The sequence below is a fragment of the Vicia villosa genome, unplaced genomic scaffold (genome assembly GCF_029867415.1).
Source record: "Vicia villosa cultivar HV-30 ecotype Madison, WI unplaced genomic scaffold, Vvil1.0 ctg.002799F_1_1, whole genome shotgun sequence".
Classification (NCBI taxonomy): Eukaryota; Viridiplantae; Streptophyta; class Magnoliopsida; order Fabales; family Fabaceae; genus Vicia; species Vicia villosa.
In genome coordinates, this window is record NW_026706034.1 from 144,825 (window position 1) to 165,964 (window position 21,140).

General features: G+C 34.6%; 1 long non-coding RNA gene across 11 annotated transcripts; it reads right to left on the reverse strand.

Moving 5' to 3' along the window:
* Positions 1–8,343: 8,343 nt before the first annotated feature.
* LOC131639820 (uncharacterized) lies at positions 8,344–12,466 on the reverse strand. Of its 11 annotated transcripts, none has more exons than XR_009295063.1 (8): positions 12,154–12,466; positions 11,867–11,971; positions 11,726–11,784; positions 11,280–11,341; positions 11,015–11,173; positions 9,614–10,936; positions 8,770–8,828; positions 8,344–8,645 (listed from the first exon to the last, which is right to left on the reverse strand). It is a non-coding gene; the product is annotated as an uncharacterized LOC131639820 (long non-coding RNA). The 11 variants fall into 11 exon arrangements; XR_009295062.1 differs by having other exon boundaries at positions 9,614–10,470; positions 10,819–10,936; positions 11,867–12,466; XR_009295064.1 differs by having other exon boundaries at positions 9,614–10,233; positions 10,348–10,936; positions 11,867–12,466.
* Positions 12,467–21,140: the final 8,674 nt, after the last annotated feature.

Consider the following 21,140-nt stretch of genomic DNA (forward strand, 5'->3'; position numbering starts at 1 on the left):
GTCAAAAAGAAGTTCAGCTGAGGCCTTACCTCGCATACACAGATTAGACAAATATTAGAATTAGGAAAAAAATTATAAAAATTGCAGAAAATAAAATTTTAGTCGCAGAGCAACAAAATTCTAATTGAAATAAATCTAAAAACTCTATAATTTCGGCAGTCCCCGGCAACGGCGCCAAAAACTTGATCGGAAAAATAGCAAGTGAATTATTTTGCCTCTGTAGTAATAAATGGAAAATTCCCCGAATATCGATCTCAAGGACTGCATGATATTATAGAGTTGGTAGGAATTCAATTAAACAAAAAGCCTTGGGGGTTTTAGTTTTTATAATTACGAATTAAATTGCAAATAAACTTAAAAAGGTTGATTTGGCCAAATATGAGTAACATGCCAGGGTAGGTGTGTGCATTAACATGTAGCAATTCCGAACCCTAGTTTCACTAACAAAATTCAACTTATCAATTACCGATTCTTAAGGGTATTTTCTCCTAAGTCCTTAGTGGGCAAACCTTTGAACATTGAAATCCTAATCCCAAAGTCCTTCGAAATTAGTGATCAAATCAAGTATTATTATAATCAAGAACAATCCGGTTACTATAGGTTATCCCTAGTCCTAGGTGATATCTACTATAGTATAAAGGTATAAAAACCCTAACAATGGAGGTCAATCCTAATTGTCTGTCATAAATCAATCCAGTTGGTCCGACGATGAAATCGTTAAAACTCTTATACCATTAAATTGAACGTGAAAGAGAAATATGTTATTGAAACTCGGAAGTCAAAATCATCACAAATGTTAATCAGGGACACCCCCCCTAGCATTGGGGGGTTTAGCTACTCATATCATCCAAAGAAATTACAAAGATATCAAATAAAGACATTACAATAGAGATGATGAACTTTGATCTTCAATGGCTTCCGCTCATGAGAGTTCTCTGTTCTTCTCCAATTGCATAGGCTTCTTCTCTCAATCCTCCGATTCTTTGTGTGGCAAAAAGATCCCTAATTCATCTTGAAAACTCTCCTAAATAGTGCAGACTCACTTAAGTTGGTTGGATTTCCCGAAAACACCCTTGCAGGCCAACCACTGAACAAATTAAAAAAAATCACTGAAATCAGCGTCATCACCCAACACGGGCCGTGTTGAGCAACACGGGCACCCGTGTTGGTCCACTGTTGATTATTTTTCATCATGAAGTCCCAGGCTTAGCAACACGGGCCGTGTTGAGCAACACGGGCACCCGTGTTGCACCACTGTTTTTTCTTTCTTTCCACACTCCGTTCCAGCGCTCTTCCTGACACGGCCCTTGTTGAGCAACACGGCCACCCGTGTCAGGCCTCCTTAGTCATGCTTTTTGAACTTCCTCGAAACTCCGAGTTTTGCACTGATTTATTCCGATTTAACCATATGAGCCTCAAAACATTAAAACACACAACCAAAGCATAAAATGACGAATAATAACATAAAACACTAAATAAAATAACTTGAAGATACTTAAAAACAACGGTAAATATATGTGTGAAAACCAGTGATCATTCATCTTAGAATAGAAGTGAACACTAATTTTATGAAAAATAGTGTAATTAAATGAAACTTACATATGGTATATAAAACAGGCCAGCTAATTTTTAAAGGGATCTCTCCTTCCTTCATTAGGATATAAGTCTTGAATGAACTCAAGATGGTTTGAATTTGAGATTCTAAGTGGGTGTCCTTCTCTTACCAAGGGTTAGATGATAATGATACTACAGCATTGGGTCAAGAATAACTCAAATCTGAAATTCGCAGTCTAGTGTTCCAAAATATGCAGTCTAGTGTTCCTAAATTCGCAATAATTTATTAATTGAGTAAGTTTCTTAATATTGATCATACATGCTTCCAATAATTTAAAATCCATTCATTTAGAGTATATCAATACTCCTTTATGATATATGCTTTTTTAAAATATATTCAGACTTATGTTTGGCAAAAAAGTTTACTCAAATACACCATTAGTATAACATACAAAATATAGACTAATCTTCTTAGTTAATATTTAATTCAATACTAACCTAAAGAATCACATAAACACATTATTAGTACAAAACACAAAGAAAAACTTCAAGCACAAATAAACTAAAATTTAATATTTATTAAATAGTTGATTAAGTATCATGATGCAGAATGCATCAATTGCTGGTGGTTTTAGCATCAGAAACATGTTACATAGTTGGTTAAGAATGTGGATTATCCTTTAAATTAAAAATGGGATTTTTGTTACAATTGTTATTTTATATTGCCACTTTTACGATCAGGATCACGTCATTAGTAATTGTTACTTTAATTTGAACTTAGAAGGTTCTAATATAGGTGAAGCAATTTTCAATTAGATCTAAATCGACTTTGAACGAATTTAAATTTATAACTAGTTGTGGCGAACATGGTATCATTTTCAAACTGACAATATAAAGTTGATTAATTCACTTCATTCAGCTAACCAAACACACCTTTCCTCCCGCATCTAAATTTATACTAGATTAATTCCTCCATTATATAACTTTACTATGTAAATTAATTTGCATGAAAATGTTAGGATTATCTAAATTAATAAAACTCTAAATTCTAAATTTTTTCACCATTTTATGTTTTATTAGTTAGAGATATGCTACACTGATCAAATGAGCATCTGCACAAACAATAATCCAATCATAGTAATAATAAATATACCTGTGTCTCTGGCTTTAAGCGATAATAAACAAAATGAGCCCATTGAATTGGTTATATACCCTTTGGAGAGTTACTAATTATCTCATTTGTGGATTTAGATGTATCATAAAATTCTTCCCATACTCTTTGCCTATTTGTAGCCCACTTTTACCAATATTTTGCAATATCGTTTTTCTAGTGCTTCGGTAGTCCTAAATAAAAATCGAAGCTACAGACAAAATCAATGTTAATTTTATATCATTTTTATTAAAATATATAAAAACATTCTTAAAAATAGGAATTATATAAACATAAAGCTTATACCTTTAAAAATAATTGAAAACATTCCTCAAAATAAAAATTAGGAATGCCCATTTTTCTTGACCACCTTTCAAAGTTGATAGTAAACAACTTGCAATCAATTGCCAAATAACTACAATATCCTGCGACTACCGCTTGAGCATCGCCATATATAATCCCTTGTGCATAAAATTCCACAATTCCTTGGGATAAGTTATTGACTTCCTTAACCTTAATCTTAATCTTCTTGATGACTTTTTTAAACTCTTCAAAAATTAAAATATTTAGATAGTCAAAAAGAAAAAACTACCTCTTAAAACTATTACAAGTAAATATGAAACATACCTATAACTTGAACACACCAATGTATGGTAGACTCACGCCTAACACATTGTGAAGGCACTAGTGATTCTTGTGGGATATCATGAGTTGAAGATGAATCTATTGGTGTTGAATGGTTCAATGAAGCATGAGAAGTGTCTTGAACAAATTGTGTGAACTCTATAGGATTTGGCATAGGTGAAGAATGAACCACATATTGATTTACATGGTTTGAAGTAGGGGTGCTTGGTGCAAAAATTTGGTGCTTCGTGAAAAAATCTGGTGAAAAAATTTGGTGCTTGCGGCAAAATTTTGGTGCAAATTAAACATTCGGTGAGAACATTTGGTGCTTGGTGCAAAAATTTGGTGAGAAGATTTACCAGTTAGCATATGCATAATTATCTGCAGTAATTATACTATCTAATCTTGGCTAAACACTAGCTTTATCTATCCTCTAGGTCATGATAGATAAAGAAGAGGTTGGTGACTTGCTCTTTAGGATGTGGCAAGTGAATTCTCCATCTTTCCCCAACTCTACTGGATTAAACCCCGAGATAGAGTTCAAGCTCGTTATTTCTTATCCTCTAGGTCGTGATAGATATAAAGCAGTCTACAATATAACTCACTATGTAGCAATGAATTATATGATCTGTGTTACTTGTCCCTCTAGGTTGCGGTAAATGCATAGTGACTACGATATAATTCGTTGTGCCAGTCCCAAAACGACAATTAATTGTCTACACTTGTCTTATTTATTCTCTAGGTTGTGATATATATGCGATTCAGCAATATAGCTTGCTATGTTAGTCCCAAGGATTTAGTAAGTTATCCTTTAAAAACCTTTTTGTTGATTTCACCTTTCATGGCCACCGAGTTGATACTATTCTAGTAACCATAGTGATGTTGGTGTAAACTCCAGTTCCTATCTGGCACATCATTTTAAAAGCCCAGTTCCCACATTGCAAGCTATCAAAATCTAAATTTCGTTTGGTAGTCAGATCTCGTCTAACTGTTGCATTACACCAATTCTCGTTTGGTAGTCAGTTCTCGCGTCTGATTGTCACATCAAAATCCAATTCTCGTTTGGTAGTCATTTCCCGTCTGACTATTATGTCAAAATCCAATTCTCTTTCGGTAACTAGTTCTCGTCTGGTAATGTTCCAATTCCAGTTTGGAAGCTAATTTTATCCCCTGTTCCCGTCTGGTAGCCAGCCTTAAGCAATGGTTCAGCAGTTCAAATAACATGGGCATTGCATTCATCAATCATCGCATCATTTCATTTCATAACATTATCATATCAATCATACATATCATGCATCATACATCGAACATAATCATATCAAACATGCATACATGCATTGCATTCAATCATACATGCCCATGAAAACTGCGGAAAATCTCAAAGGCATGCTTACCAGCTAAGACGCACTCAATGTTCAATTTCCAAAGCTTAAAGGACAAACATAACCGTTGGGGGAATCAAAATCAAATCGACATTAGGCGGTATATCTAAGATTCATAGCCTAGTTATTCAAGTCTCATTTATCAATTCAAATTTCAATTTCAAAATCACACTCTCAATTATCAAAATCAACTTTCACCTTGTTACGTTAGTCCCCGAGCAGAAAACAAATTACTTTCTTATCATATTAGTCCCTTGGCAATAATATATAAATGTATTAATTCATGATCCTAGCGTTGATGAGTTATCTGCGGCATCCTTGCTTTCTATCGTTTACTTCCAAACTTCTGGCTAAATTTTAGGGTCTTCCGGTATTTAATAACCCTTCGATTCGAACGTGCGAGAACTGCATACTCTTGCAACCTTCGATCAAAGAGTAATTAAATAGGGGCAGCTGTCATACACTAAATTTGCCCACCCCGTTTCAAAAAAATCATATAATCTTAAAATTGAGTTTTATAAAATTCTTTGATTTATTTACATTTTTTATATTAAAATTTTTTTCTTTTTTATTTACACTAACAAATTGGGTTTTATAAATTTATTAGGTTTGTTTTGGGTTTTATTAACATTCGGTTTGGATATAAAAATATATAAAATAGTTTATATAAAATTATTTGTATTTTTAAAGAATAACGAAATATCACATAACATTCGTATACTTTCAATTGAGTATTCATTTTAAAAATCGAATCCCACAAGTGATTTTTAAAACCTCTTTATTTTAAAATCTAAAGGTCAAATGGGTCTCCTTAAATACAAGGGAGACAAAGGGTGTCTAACACCTTCTCTTTGTCTAAATTATCTATTTATCCATAAATCTCCAATATAAAGATTTTTTTCTTTTTTTAAATAAATTAAGGATGACGGCTTTGTTTTTTATAAAATAAGGTTAAATGACTTTTGCCCTCCTGCCATATAGGCGTGTTTTGATTTACCCCCCTAAACAAAAAAAAATTGGCGTAGACCTCACAAAATATATTACCATCATTAAAGATCCTGTTCCATTTTTTTGGCCAAAAAATGCCTACGTGGACAATAAAAAATACTGACTGTGCATATGCTGCACACGTGACATTTATTTTATTTTTTATTTTTTTTATAATTCCACGTGGAATTTCGTAATTTTTTTTTAATTTTTTAATTTTTTTTAAATTTGTTTTTACTTTTTTTTTAAAATTTTTTAAAATTTTTTTATTTAATATTTATTTTTTATATATATAGATTTTTTTAATATAACAATACTAAAATTAAATGACATATAAATAGATGATGTTTAAAATGGAATTTGATGGTATATATATATATATATATATATATATATATATATATATATATATATATATATATATATATATATATATATATATATATATATATATATATATATATATATATATATATATAAATAAATAATAACGCAAAAGGAAAAATTGATTTCTTCCGTAGATGCACCCCATATTTTCCGGAAGCACCATTGATTCCTTCCTTTTGCTTTAATATATATATATATATATATATATATATATATATATATATATATATATATATATATATATATATATATATATATATATATATATATATACCATCAAATTCTATGTTACACATCATCTATTTATATGTGATTCACTTTAAGTATTTTTATATTAAAATATATATATATATATATATATATATATATATATATATATATATATATAAATAAAAAGAAATATTAAATTTTAAAAAAATTTAAAAAACTTTAAAAAAGTTATTAAAAAACAACTTAAAAAAAAAATAGAAAAAATTCAAAATTCCACGTGGAATTATAAAAAAAAATTAAATGCCACGTGTTCAGCATATGCATAGTCAGCATTTTTTTATTGTCCACGTAGGCATTTATAATGTGAACCCTATTTTTATGATTATGGTTTATAAACTAAACCATTTGTCAGAAAAACCAATTTGAAATTTATAACTGGTTTTAAAATCGGATTTTGATTTTAATCCAAATTTTTTAATTAAATATAAATTTGATTCCCTTTAAATTAATGTGAGTACTGATTTATTTTTGGATAACAAAATGCACCCCCATCACCACTACCATTATATTCATACTTTATCATATACTACTATTTTCTTACAAATAAATAAATAAAACTTTATTGAAAAATGTCCTACTATTTTCTTATAATTAAATAAAAAAACTTTACTGAAAAATATCTATGCTAGTTCTCTGTTTCGACATGCGAAACTTTATTGTAAAATGTAACAATCATATAATAATTTTGGATCATATACATGGACCTGCTACCTTCTGTATTCCATTTCAATTTTTTTAATGCCTTGCCCTTGCCCAGAACGTTCCATGCACACCCCTTCATTACTCTTCCTTCATATTCTTACCTGCCTCGTTCTGATTTTCAGTATTCTTCCGATCTATGAATACCATCATATAAATTTCATGAGATGTGCTATATATATATACACCAAAAATGTGACACCGTAACATTTACACCGTATTTCTTAAACTTCATTGCAAGGGAAGCACAGATTTCAATGCATACACATATAATAAAAATGGATACAGTATAGTATAAATATACGATATGGTGTAAGTCTATCATTTTCAAATTTAATACATAATGAAATTTGTATATCAAATTTTTTTTTTAATAGTAATGGAATTAAAGGGAGTAAAAGAGATACTCCGCCCTAATACAAAAGGAAAGCTCCTAAGTCTCAAACACGAGAGCGGAAGGATATTCCAACAATAAAAATTACACTACAAAAAAAAGGTCTCCTGCCACGCCCAAAAAACCGAGGCTATATGCAAAATAACCGTGGCGTAAGGCTGAGGCCACGGTTTGGCCACGGAAATCCAACTGTGGAGTATGCGGCCGTGGCCTAAAGTAAAGTCCACGGTTTTTTGGTATAGACCACGCCTTTTTTACAACCGTGGCTTTTTTAGGCCACGGTTTAGGTAGCTTGATTAAGGCCGCGGTTTATATTTGCCATGATTACAGAACTGTGGCCATATGGTAAAGCCACAGTTTCAATTTAACATTTAACATACAGTTTTTGTTCAAGATATAGCCACGGTTTGGTTATGACCACAGATTTAAAACCGTGATTATATGTTATGCATTCTAAACCATTTATCTTGCCACGGTTTATTTCTGTATCATTACATAAATATGTCATTAATATATATATATATATATATATATATATATATATATATATATATATATATATATATATATATATATATATATATAACAATAATATTGATCAATATAAAAATTAACAATAATATTGATGATTAGAATCTAATTAATTACAAGCAAATTAACATTAACGTCAATAGAGCTGTTATAAAATTAAATTTAAAGAATAAGTAAATAGCATTTTTCTTAAACTATTCATCAACGGTAAATTCTATTTTACATGTATGTTGCTTACATATATAAGCTCAGGATGCAGCAAGAGCTGATAAAAAAAAATTCTAATTTTAAGACCGAACTTCATAAATCCAAGCAATTACATTGGTTATATCAATTGAGTTAGACCAACAAAACACAGGTGTTGATTAAAAACTGAAGAATAATAACTAATGTCTTTATAAATAGCATCAACAATATCATGTGGAAATTCTCAGGGTGACAGCTAGCATGTTGAAAAAGAATGCAAAATGGTAGCATCAACCTCAAACAAAATTGCGGATTCAAATGAACATAACCACGTCCTCTTGTTTTTCTGGCCACCAGGCTAATGATCTTACAATTAAGGCCAAGTTGGTAGAGAGATTGAAAGATTTCTATGAACATACATCATGTCAGACAGCTTTATTTCTAGTTGAACATACACCAATCCAAGCTGCTCACAAGTATGCTTCATAAAAAGATAAAGTGCATGCTCATTAAATCCAAGTGATAATTTCACAGCTTTGCTGTATTTTTAATTGGCAAAAGTTACTTAAAACAAAGATAATATGCATTATGAAGTTGAAGCTTACCTTGCAACATAAGTGGCATTCCCAATTAAAGCAAAGAGAAACATCAAAGGATTCAGGCCCTATAAATCACAAGTTGATGTGTGTTATCCAACAATGAATAGACTTATATCATGTAACCACATACTAGGCTACTGGAAAGTAAATATATGTTAAGAGTCCCACATTGGACAATATATGGCCTGAACATGTCCTTATAAGTGGGGGCAATCCTCACCCTATAAGGCGGTTTTGTAGGGTTGATTTAGGCCCAACCACACTTCTTAACATGGTATCAGAGCCTCGTTTAAGATCCGGTGGGCCACCTTCTATGGTTTCCGCTATCGGGCCACCCGCCATTTATTTCCACGCTCCAGTTGTCTAGTCCTGGGCGTGAGGGGGTGTGTAAAGAGTCCCACATTGGACAATATATGGCCTGAACATGTCCTTATAAGTGGGAGCAATCCTCACCCTATAAGTCGGTTTTGTAGGATTGAGTTAGGCCCAACCACACTTCTTAACAATATATAACTCACATTTAACCAAATTTGAGGCATCCTTCCACTCAAATATAGAAACAGAGGCTCAATATCATCTTAAAGTAACTTAGATTATCTCATAGGATTTTATTCTTATCTTGGTATTTTAGACTATCCTTTCTGATTAGTTTCCACATTTCTTAGTTATCATCATTATTTGTGTAGATGGCATCAAAGCTTTATTCTCAGGAGGTGGTGTAGACACATCTTTAATACTTTACTTTCTTCAATATGTAAGTGTTCTAACATATAATATGTTAGAACAAGATTTATTAACTATAATACTTCTATAACATATACCAAAAAGCAAGCATGAGTATGCATCATACCAAAAAGCAGGCACTCATATTTGACTCAAGCAATCCTGCAACTACTCATCTTGAATGAGCTTCAAATCTGCATAAAAATTTCAGTAACCAAAAGAGTTTAAAATTTCAGTAACCAAAAGAGTACCAAATTCAAAAGAACCACAAACAACAATGAATGTGGTGAAATAAACCATCTGCAGATGACGATCTTTGGTTTCATTGACAAGTTGGTTGTTGTTTTCCCCTAACAATGGTTCTGTTACTTCTCTGTGCTTACCACCCTCAACATCCTCTTTGACTCCTATCTTCAATTCTATCAATTTTACTTATCATATGATTATAACAAACTTAAAAATAATAAGAGAGTATTTAATGGTAGCAAGTACTCACTGCAACTGGACCTTTAATTCTCATCAGTGGCACCTTAGGAAAAACAAAAGTTTCTAAAAATCCTATTAAGAATCTAAGGAGAATAGAAAACATGAAAGAGTGTGATGGAGGAAGTCACACTTACATGAAAATAACAAAATTTCATACAAAAGGCAGGGAGTGAATGAAGAGAAAAAGATAAGAAGCAATCAAAACCTCAACAACACCGCGGTTTTGTTCAGTACTTGCATTTTCAATTCTATTGCAAAAATCTGATACAGAAGCAAAGTCAGTTACTTCAGCAGCAGAAGCTCTCTTTGCAAAAGTAGGTTCAATAGGTGTCTCAGATGTAGGCATTTCCTCATTCAATTGATTTACATTGCTACCTATGTTTGATTTACAAGAGCCGAGGTTGTAGACGGAGGAAGCAAATCTTCCATGGCAGTTGAATATGATTTCTTAACACTTTCTCCAGCAATACTCATTTGATTCTCTAGGTATTGAAATTCCTATTGTCGAAAAAACAAAAGAAAACGATTATAACAGAATGTTAACATAATCGAAAAGCAAATTTATAAGTTGTAATAAGAATTCTAACACATCTAAGATATCAGAAACTCAAACCATGACACTCCACTTTGTACCATAATATATATATATATATATATATATATATATATATATATATATATATATATATATAAACATATTATTTGAATCCATAAAAAATGAAGAACGAATAGAATGTCTGAAAGGTTGGTATGGAAGCTGTTCTGCTACTAATATGTAGAAAAATCACATAACTCCAGTGTGCTCTTTGGTGCTGTTGTAGTTAGACTCAAGAGTTAAAGTTTCACCATTAACAGAACCTGGTTTAGGATAACATGTGGACATTCCAACAATGTACCCTGATTCATTTCCTGCTTCCTTTCCATATCCATAACTTGGTATTGAAGAACATATAACCCTTCTATCCTGAAAACACAATCCATATATATATTTCACAAAACAACTATACAAACAAAAGGGTAGTAATAGAAATTTTCCAATTACCTGTCCATATAGGGTGGATCCAATTCCACCTCAAAGCTGATGAGCAACACCATATATGACATAGCCACCATTTTGTAGTGGAACACTTGCCTTCTTCACATCAACACATCCATTACCCTCCTTATGATCCATGCTGCAAGATTCAACCCGATACTCAATCTGAAATGAAGAAATTCATGTTGCTCACTATAATACCCAACAAAGTAATGGATTGGCGTTATCTTTTAGCCTTAAATAAAAATCGAATATGGGTTGAGAGAATTACTGTAGAAATTGTTGGTGGAAATTTTCTTTTTTCAATTACTCCATTCAAGTCCAAACATATACCTGCAGAGATAAAATAAAATTAACCGCATCGAAGAACAGGAATTGTTCTGTTTCCATTGCTTTCCCAACAGTCTCAAATGACAAGTTTGCTAACCAAATAAATAGCTAAAACTCAAGGGGGGCTAACTGAGTGTGTGGTCATGTCCTAATTGATGCAACATGTTAGTTACTTAACTTAACTACCATCATGTTCACGACAACAAGGTGATCACAAATTCTGTTAATAATTAGCACAAATCAAGAGTTAATTAAAACTTAATCAGTTGGTTGGAAAAGCTTGATAAGAGTTGTAACACAAAACAAAACAAAATCAAATTAGCATGTTTACCAAACTCTCAAATAACCAAACGAAATAGATTTGTGCTTACATAGATTTGTGCTTACCTAGAACCATAAATGTCTAACAAGCAACCAGCTTAGTCAAATAAGTTGAATCCCATGTCCTGCATAAACGAAAACAACAATACACAAACATTAGCATAATCATAAGATTAATAAGCAACAATCAACAATAGTGGTACACACATTACAAAGAAAGGACTAATGCAAAAGGGTGATTAGATGGGAATATGACATGAAAGAGACTCGCTTTGTTTGCATCCCATAGCTTTACTGTTGTATCAGCTGAAGCTGTTGCAAATATATTAGTCCCTGGTTGAAATATAACATCTAAGATGGTAGATGAGTGTGACTCGACCGAAGCAACAGAATGAGGAGTTCCCACGAAGTAAAGGAAAGGCTATATAAACCACAACATGATTAATACAATGAGCAAACGCATAGAGGTAACAACCGTAAAGAGATGGAATTACTAATTAGAAAATGAGACTGCGCCGGAGAACCAAAAGAAGAGGAAGAACACGAAATTGAGCTTGATTCGCCTCTTCTTTCAGCGGCTATGGCGGAGAATGCTCGCCGAGAACCCGATCCTGTGCCGCCTAAGCTCTCTTGAACGCGGAGAGAGGAGCCTCTCGGCGAGTAAAACACTTCGTCTTCTTCATCTGAATAAGTGTTGTCACGATGCGGTGGTAGTGGAGGTTCCGGCAGTCGCGCTAACGGCGAGAGAGGACAGAGAATGAACTAGGGTTTTTGGTGAGAGAGAAGGGGGAGAGAAAGAATGGAAAATGTTTTATGAGGAATTGGAGGAAAAATTATTTTAGTTACATTTTTAATGTTTTTTTATTTTTTAATTAAAAAAATTAGAAAATAAAATAATTAGAGGGAAACTTAAAAAAAAATAGGGGAAAATTTTGGCGGGGTAAAATTTTTTGGGCTTGAGCCACAGTTTATAGTCAAAATTATAAGGTCACGGTTTTTCTTTTGCGGCTAAAAATATCTGCAGTTGTCTAACCGTGGCAATTGAAGGAAAGGCCACAGTTTCACACTCCGGATTCAATACTTTATAACATAAGTCTACGATTTGAAAACCATGGCCAAATCATATATGTGGCCAAACTTTCTGAGCTGTGGAAAATTTGAAAACCATGGCCAAATCATATATGTGGCCACCCTTTTATAAAACGAAGAAAGCCATCTCCAGAAGTTAAACACTATCTCCGTCATACAATCGGTGTAACTAAAAGGCTCGCTTTTGAAGATCACCGCGTTACGCTTGAGCCATATACTCCAAACCGTTGAAAGCCAAATCACCACTCCAATAGATCTCATGTTTGCACACTTTAAATTGAGACAATTGTGAAAGTAATTCACAAACTCAAACTCCTCTGGGGATAGAGTTGTGCCTACGCCAAACCACCCGTAGACTCTCCGCCAAATACCCTTTGAAACCTCACAACTCGCAAACAAGTATCGTAACGATTCTTCATCTGTTAGACAAAAAACACATTTAGAATCGTTGCCCTCCACCAAAATACCCCTTTTAATCAATTGATCTTTAGTGGCTAATTTATTAAGGATAAAACGCCAACCAAAAAATAAAATTTTAGAAGGAGCTTTTGCTTTCCAAAGATGAGATAAGGCCATTACCGTTACATGATCAAGAGGCATTCCGGATAATTTTTCTTTAAAGCGATCATAACAGGATCTGACAGAGTATTCTCCATCCGATTCCAGCCTCCACACAAAGTTGTCTTCACAGCATTCCTGCACAGTCAGCTGCTACAACTCCGTCTGCAGCTCACACACCAGAAGAGCCACCTACTGTGCATCATGGGCTTCACTGCCAACAGCCAGCATTTGCGCAACGTTCGAAGACCAGTGTCCGTCAATGATAGTACCTGCACAATTAACTACAGCCAAGTGATTTTCTACATAATAGAACAGTTCAGGGAAGGCCTCCATTTATGTTTGCGAACCCATCCAGCAAGCATACCAAAAGGGAAAATCATCTCCATTCTCGATAGTACTCTCCATTGCTCCCGCAAAGTGGTTGTTCTTGAGATTCTCATATTTATCCGAAATAATTAAGTCTCGCCACCATATTTAATCTTTCTTTTCCACAACCGAATTATCCCCAATTAAGACCTTCAACTTCACTTTTCCGTATCTAGCCTCAAGAATATCCCTCCAAACCGCCTCCTTCTCCGCAAGAATTCTCCACTGCTATTTACTAATCAAAGCCACATTCATAATTTCCACGTTTTTGACTCATAGTCCGCCCTCTTTACGGGTTTTGCACACCGTTTCCCAACCAACCCAATTAATATATTTTTTAAGATCACTCCCGCTCCAAAGAACTTTTCTTTGAATAGATTTAATCTCATTCAACACCTTTTTTTGGAGCCTTATATAATGAAAGAGAATAAATCAGAATAGCATTTAGAACCGAGTTAATCAACACCACTCTACCCGCCATATTAAGATGCTTACCTCTCCACACGGCCAATCTTCTTTTCAACATCAACAATAAATTTTTCCACATCGCAAGTTTCCTAGGATCTCCACCCACCCTAACACCAAGGAATTTGAAAGGCGAACATCCAACTTTACACGAGAGGAAGTTTGATGCGGCTTCCATATACCAATCACCAATGTTAAGGCCATAAATAATACTCTTATGAAAGTTTATCCGTGATCCAGACATCAATTTAAACCCCCTAAGAATAGATTTCACATTCCACAAATTTGCGGTATCTCCTTGGCTAAGATGATTGTATCGTCCGCAAATTGTAATATGTCCACCTCCTTATCATCTTTGATCTTGAAACCACGAAATTCCCCACTTTGCTTTGGTTTCCTCAATAAAGCCGTGAGGACCTCCGTGACTAAGACAAACAAAAATGGAGGTGTTGGTTTATATTTGGATAATAAAATGGATACCCACCTTTATAATTTAGTATTTGGATTGAATTTTAAAAAGTAAAACTGTGAGAATTGGATCGAATTCTAATGGGTCGAAGAGTAGCTTCCTGTTTTGACAAAATATGTCGAAAACCTTCATACTGTAGCCGAAGTGTGTTCTAGTATGTGGGTGTCAAAATGTTAGGGTTGTTAGTATTTCAAATTGGGCATGTTTTTTATGTCCAATTGTTTAAGTTAGCTTCTACCCTAAGTTAGTTTGTAATGGATATTTTTGAAAAAACCCATTAATTAAATATGTTAGGTTTATTATAAATAGCATACTAGTCTCTCATCATTGCATACTACAACTCCTAATTTAGGGTGAGAGGGTTATTTATTATTCTTGTAACACTTGTAATCTTGATTAAATAAAAAGTAAAGAATAACACTTATAACCAATATTTGATGTTCTTCTTGTTTATCATATTTGCTTTCTATTGTGTTTCATATTATACTCTGTCAAAGGCATCCTTTTCACAACAAATTGGTGTGGTGAGCATGAAGAAGATGCCTTCAACAAAGTATGAGATTGAAAAGTTCACCGTAGTGAACGATTTTGGTCTGTGGCGCTTGATGATGAAAGCCCTAATGGTCCAGCAGGGTTGTTTGGAAGCATTGAAGGGAGCAGCGGTTATGGACGTTACGTTAACGGAAATAGAAAAAACGGCAATGATAGAGAAAGCTCACAACAAAATTTTTTTGAGCCTTGGTGATAAGGTTTTTCGACGGGTATCAAAGGAGACGACAACATCAGGGTTATGGAAAAAATTTAAGGTTTGTACATGACCAAATAGCTGGTAAATCAATTCTACCTGAAGCAAGCTTTATATTCATTCAAGATGATTGAAGATAAAGTGTTGGCTGGGCAGTTGGATATGTTCAACAAGCTGATTCTTGATCTTAAAAATATTGATGTGAAGATTGATGATGAAGATCAAGCACTGTTACTATTGTGCGCTTTGCCTCGAACACATGCTCACTTCAAATAAACTCTCTTGTATTGAAGGGAGTCCATGAACTCTGAAGAAGTTCAATCAGCCCTTATTCTAAGGACTTGAACGAACAAAAGGAGCATAAATCTTCGACTATTGGTGAAGGTTTGGCCGTTAAGGTAAAAGTCTTGCGAAAGGATCTTAAGTTCAACAAGATGTAGGGTAAAAGTCAGCAAAAGTCTTACAGTGGCGAAGCATCTAGTATTCGATGCTATCATTGTAAGAAGGAGGGTCTCACAAGAAAGGTGTGTCTTGAACGCCTGAAAGATCATGAAGGTAAGGATAATAGCAATGCAGCCATTGTTCTAGATGAAATATGCTTGGTGGAGATAAAATTGAAAAGCTGAAGTTTTGTGAACCCTGTGTACTTGGAAAATCTTGCAGAGTGAAGTTCAACAAAGGCAAACAAAGAACACATGGATCCCCTGATTACATCCATGCTGATCTTTGGGGGCCTGCAAGGTATCCATCACATTCAGGAGCAAGGTATTTTCTATCTATAGTAGATGATTATTCTAAAAAATTATGGGTATTCATCCAGAAGACTAAGGATGAAGCTTTAGAGAATTTCAAAAGTTGGAGGACTCTGGTCGAAAATCAAACTAGCAGTGTACTACGGTGAACTGACTTTATTTGAAAATGTTGCGGATAGCAAGAGTCGCCACCGACTTTTATTTTATCCAATTGGAAAGGCTAAAAAAACAGGAAAGACCTTTGAAAGATTTTGGGTTCGGGGGGTAAGTTATACAAAGGGAAGGTGTAAGGCACCCTTTGTATCCATGGTCATCCATGGGCTCTTAATTGATTAGCTCACTTTGAAAATGTTTGAATTGTTTGAAAAGATTTTGAATAAGAAAAGATTCGTTAAAGACTTTAGCTTGTAAATAAGCGTAGCCTTGTTTTGAAAGTAGTTGAAAAATGAGTGGGAAAAGTATTTTTGATTTGAATTTGAAAAGAGTAAGCAATTAGTAGCAACTACCCCAAGTTTGAGAAAATCGTTCTTTTAGCTTTTCGGGCGAAAGGGTCTATCCATACCATGAGAGGGTAGGAAGCCTTTCAATTGGATGTTTGAAGGGCCATCGAGTTATCATTCGCCATAAGACTGTCCCTTGCCATAAAGAGGGCAGGTAGTCTAAGGGAAGGATATAATAGTTATTCAATATCTTTAGGCATCATGCAAGGATACCTTAGCAATTGGGACAATCATCTTTATAAGGCATCTTCGAGGGAGTTTCAATAACTTTGAAGGCAACATTGCTTTAGGTATCCTCGGAATCGAGGGACTTTGACTATTTAGTATGTTTAGAGGCAACAAGGCAACAATATAAGGCAACAATAAGGCAACAAGAGGGATTACCCTAAAGGTGTGCGGCTGCAACAATCACGTGGTTCGGTTCGAATATTTAATCTTGTATTGTTAGTGATCTAACGTTTGATTAATGATCTTGCACTCCCTAATTTACTAACCACGCAGTTAAAATCATACGGAAATTAAAGGCGGAAAGATAAATGTCCTACGCTATTACAATAAACACCTGCGGGGATTGGGGAAATTAATAGGCGGAAGAATAAGAGAAATCAATAATTAGTTATATCATCTTGATCTTGAACCTTGATCTGCCTCGAACCCTTGATTGACTCTGATCATCTGAAAATTAACAAAATATAATAGGGAAGTGAGTGTATGTGGAATTCATTGATATTGAAACAAACCCTATTTAATTCCATGAGGCAAAATAAAAATTAAACCAATAATTAACAAAGAGAGGGTTGGAAACTTAGCTTTTCGAGTGGCATGGCACATAATCGGAGAATGTCTGATGATAGCCCTGAAAAAATGCACAAAGAAATATTTTTTCAGTGTAGGCATGATCTTCGTAAACCCTGACTAAGGTACGAATTAATTATGATTAATAGAATAAATAAGATCAATTTCAATTAATTATTGGTTTATTTAATCTAATTAACTAAATCGGTAAAAAAGGTTTCGATTAAATATCCTAATCCTAATATCTATTTTTATTAATTAATTAGCTAATTGATTAATTTAAACAAATTAAATAAAATAACATTATTTAATAATAAGTCAAATAAAATAAATACTTTTTATTTATCATATTTTTGATGAAAGGAAGAAATTAAGAGTAAAAAAAAAAGCCATATAACTAATATAAACAAGATAATAGATATTATATAATTAAAAAAGGAAATAAAAATTAGAATACTTAGCTTGTGTTCCAGTGTGGTTATCCATTGAGGGTATATGGTGCACCATCGTTATCTGAAGCGTTTGATCTGCTTGGATTGCAATCTGATGGTTGCTGGAGAGAGGTGCATCGTGGGGATGTGAGGATGCTGCACTGGATCTGTTGAAACAAAATATTGAAAAAATAACATGCGTGGGGTGGGGATCGAACCCCATCCCTCACGCACAAAGGCTTTACGCACTCCCCTTTACCACTGAGCCAAGTTGCTTTTGTTGATAATAACGTGGGACGTGATTTAGATAAGCGATCAAACATGTCTAAAATTTAAAAAAAAAAACAAAATCAGGCGCCCAGATATAATAATCTTCTTCATTGAGTTTCTGAACATAAACCAAACTTTTGGCTACGGTTCTTGCTGTGTGGCCATAGGCTCCCATCATCCCAACCTGCAAATCAATATCAATAAACACACAAAAATATTCCAGCCTAATTATAAGAAACATCGCGGACCCATTGAACTCATCAATTGGACCTGAAATCGTTTCCAATTGAAATCCCTTTTTGGAGCAACCAAAACCCTAAATATGGCATCAATCAAAACCTGCACTTAAAATACAATCAAACTACCCAGATCGCTTGTAATCATCATCACAAACACAAATATATAATTAAATCACGGTAAAAACGTGTGTATGTATGAAATCGAAATTGGGAAATTTGCTCAAACCGTGACCGATGACAGGTGCGATTCTGGAAGTGCTTGATGACTTGTAGTAACCCAGAATGCTTCAGAGAAGGTCGACGACTTGACCTTGATGCTTGGAACGCCTTTAATCAACCTGTGCTTTTGTCTGCTATGTAGCTTCTTCACGATTTTTTGAAGCTTGGAATAAGGGTCTGGCCGCCGAAAATCCTTTTGAACTACGGTATTAAATTGTATGGATGCCCGTTATGCAAATGACTTAAGGGAGTGTATGCATGAGAGACGTGAATAAGACAACAATGAAATCAAGAGGGCAAATTTTAGGGTGTGACAGGTGCCCCTGTTCAATCTTCTTACACCTGAGGATGTAGACTGGCTTGTGTGCCTGTATGAATCTGAGGGTAGAAGAGGATTGAACACTAGAATACCCAGGAATTTGCCCTAGCTGAAGCAGGGACTTTTGCAGGAGACGGGCTTAAAGATGCCGTCCGATCTGGATAAATACAAAATTCAGGATAAGTTGTACGTTAGACTATATTCGAGCTTGAAGTATTGAAAGGCGCTTGTCGGAGATGGGCTTGAAGATGCCATCAGATGTTAGGAATGTAAAGTGAATTAATTGTAGTGACTCTATTGTCATGATTCCATTGTCGTATTGTTGTGACTCGATTGCCGTGACTTCATCGTCGTGATTTCATTGCCATGATTGTTTCTGAACTAAATACCGGTATTAGATATGTGACTCAATTGTCGTGACTTCATTGTCGTGACTCAATTGTCGTGATTCCATTATGGTGACTCAGTTGTCGTGATTCCATTATCGTGACTCAGTTGTCGTGATTCCATTATTGTGACTCAGTTGTCGTGATTCCATTATCGTGACTCAGTTGTCGTGATTCCATTATCGTGACTCAGTTGTCGTGATTCCATTATCGTGACTCAGTTGTCGTGATTCCAATATCGTGACTCAGTTGTCGTGATTCCATCATCGTGACTCAGTTGTCGTGATTCCATCATCGTGACTCAGTTGTCGTGATTCCATCATCGTGACTCAGTTGTCGTGATTCCATTATCGTGACTCAGTTGTCGTGATTCCATTATCGTGACTCAGTTGTCGTGATTCCATTATCGTGACTCAGTTTTCGTGATTCCAATATCGTGACTCAGTTGTCGTGATTCCATTATCGTGACTCAGTTGTCGTGATTCCATTATCGTGACTCAGTTGTCGTGATTCCATTATCGTGACTCAGTTGTCGTGATTCCATTATCGTGACTCAGTTTTCGTGATTCCATTATCGTGACTCAATTGTCGTGATTTCATTATCGTGACTCAGTTGTCGTGATTCAATTATCGTGACTCAGTTGTCGTGATTCCAATATCGTGACTCTGTTGTCGTGATTCCATTATCGTGACTCAGTTGTCGTGATTCCATTATCGTGACTCAGTTTTCGGTCTTTTCTGAATTGAATGTCATGATTAAGTCTGTTTCTTTCTTTGATTGTGTCGGCATCGTTCGCGGTGGCCGAATTAGATCTTGGAGAGATGATCGTGTCAGTACCGTTCGTAGTAACTGAATTAGATCAGAGATATTGTTCATCTGCTGGCACTTGTATCCTGAAAAAGTAGAGTTAGTCTTTATGCAATGTTATGATGCATGTATTATGAATTTCTCAAAATAATTGAGAAACTTGCATGTTATGTATGAATTTATTATGATGTAATGTATGCAATGTATGAATATGTTTATGATATATGATGTCAGAAGATGATTTATCCTTGATTGAGAAAATAAATCTTTGTATCATTGTGATTTTGATGTCTGATATTGTTTTTGAAGATGCTCAGCTGGGGATTTATGAGTTTTGCTTGGGGATGACCAGTAACTTGATGTACCCTGACTGGGGATTTAGAAATATTAATAAACCATGTTTGGAGAAGAGAAGAAGGTCGGGGAAACGACGATGTCAAAGATGTGAACTCTGTTGAGGAGCTATGTCTTTTGTTGGACGAATACGTTTGAAGATATCTTCTTTGAGGCTTACTCTGTGGGGATATGATCCTGTGAAGTCGACTCTTTGGGGAGGCATGGATGCCTTGAACATTGTGAAGCAACCTGCCCTAAAATTAAGCTTTTAGAGTCGCCACCTATTCTGAAGGGCGAATAGGAAACCCTGCGCAGTTTAGAGATCGGGGTAAGTTATTATAATCAGGTCGAGGGAAGGTATTAGGCACCCTCAACCCTTTCCTATTGGCTTTGAATCTAAGGGTCAAGTTTTAATGGCTAAAAGTTAAGGTTAATAGCTAAGGAATTGCATAGGGGAAAAATTGAGATTTTAGGGAGGGGGACTCGCCTTGGTTATCCAAGTGCCTACGTATCTCCTTAGGGAGAATCAGAGTCAACGTAGTTCGAGCACAGGGTTGTACGCCTTAGAATCGAATTTGATGGTTGTTTGAAGGCTTTTTGAATGGCCTATCGTAGTTTTAGAAGTTGTGATTGGAAAGGCATTTTGAATTGCCTGATTGAAAAGGATGAAAATCCGTAGTATCGTGGTTTAGTGTGTTTTAAGATTTGGGCATACAAACCTGATTTGATAT